Here is a 1,866-nt window from a genome sequence, read left to right on the forward strand (position 1 = left end):
AGTGCCTAAATATGGAGTCAGAACATGAACAGTTTATTTGTTTTCAGGAGAAGATTGGGAAGGAGAAGGACGAGGTTTTTGGCTGTGGCATTTTGCAGGGGCAGTGGCAGATTGTGGAGTCGCAGCAAAGAGTGGAGGGACTGATCTGTGCTTCACTGCTTCAGTGACACGGAGTTCAGACACAGTTTTCATACGACAAGAAGAACGTTTGTGTACATTTGTGAGGTGTAGGTGGGATGAATGTGACCTGTCCGTTCAGACTGAAGTCACGTGTCAAAAGATCAGATATGGAGCACATATCCAAGTGGCCTGGGTCAATTTGAAAAATATCAGATCTGTGTCGTTCAGTCATTAAAAGATCAGAAACAGGAGCATAGGGATGAAAAAAATCAGATTTGGGTCACTTCAGGTTGCAGTCTGAACGCAGCCTTAGTACCGTATTTTTTCTCTGGATTATAAGACGCACTGTCATTAAATGGTGTATTTTTGGAACTTTTTCCACAAATAAACCGCGTGGGACTTTAAATGAAACCCAACAGTGTGATGGGTGAGTGGTTTTGTTTGTTTGTTCGTTCACGGTGACTCTGGGCTTTGTTCAGTTGTGGCGTGTAGGGAGGGTGTGTCTGGGACCAGCGGATTGTCGGCGTGTTCGCAGTGACTCAGTTGTTCAGTCGTGTCTAGAAGTGGCACGTCGCCCTCGCTTTTTCGGTTCCGTTCCTCGTCGGCGTGGAGTGATGAGTGTGTCTGTGGGTGTGTTTCGCTGTGCGGTCGCTGTCTGCTCCGTGTGTGTTTGTAGTTTACTGAAGTCGTGCTGGGACGCCCGAGTGGATTCGTGTATGGGGCGCTCTGGAATGTGGCGCACGGTTGTTTTTTGATGGGGTTGGAGGATTAAGAGCGCGTCTAATAGCCCAGAAAATACGGTACTTCAGTGGGTTTGGTCACAGTCGGTCGGCGAGTCCAGAGTTGGGAACTACACCGGAAGTCGTCATCGCAAGTTTCCAAACGTTTTCTTGGTTTGTGACTGAACCGTGAACAGAGCCTGTTGGATAAAAGTCTTAAGAACCAAAAAAAAACATTTCTAACATGAATAAACGGGCCGTCATGTCCAGTGTTTTTGTAATGAAGTACACATCGGCATTATAATTGTTCTGTCTTCATCATGTTTATCTTGTATCTTGGAGCACAGAAGTGGCACATTGCACTCGCTTTTTCGGTTCGTTCCTCCGTTCCGTTCCTCGTCGGCGTGGAGTGATGAGTGTGTCTGTGGGTGTGTTTCGCCGCGCTGTCGTGCTGGGACACCCGAGTGGATTCGTGTATTGGGCGCTCTGGATTGTGGGGTCATTTTTTGATGGGGTTGGAGACTTACGAATGCGCCCAATAGCCCGGAAAATACGGTAAATGAAAACAGGCTCTTGTGATCGTGTAGTACATTTAAACTAGGGCCGGGCACGTTAACACGTTAATTTTGCGTTAACTAATCACTTCATTAACGCCGACAATTATTTTAACGGCGTTAACACAGTTTTTATTATTTACTTATTTTTTTATTGTAAACCTCTGTTTCTCACTGGCTTTTATTTTGAAAAAGTCCACCGCGAGCGTTTCTTTAAGTTTGACATCTTTCCTTTTCACTTTTTTAACTTTTTTCTGACCACGTGAGATGCAATGTGTCCGAGCCTCCGCGAGCCGGACTCCGCGGCCGAGCCCGCGGTCGGGCCGGACCAGCTGTGCCCTCTGACCTTCCGCGGGCTCCCAGCTCCGACCGGGCCGCGCGCTCCGGTTCACGGGTCTTTGTCTTCTCCTTCCAGCCGCTCCTGAGGCGTCCAGATAGAGGTGTCCAGTGTGGTTTCCGTCGCTGTGGTCTCA

The sequence above is a fragment of the Boleophthalmus pectinirostris genome, unplaced genomic scaffold (assembly GCF_026225935.1).
Source record: "Boleophthalmus pectinirostris isolate CB_2022bp ecotype Guang Dong unplaced genomic scaffold, ASM2622593v1 HiC_scaffold_5, whole genome shotgun sequence".
NCBI classification, from domain to species: Eukaryota; Metazoa; Chordata; class Actinopteri; order Gobiiformes; family Gobiidae; genus Boleophthalmus; species Boleophthalmus pectinirostris.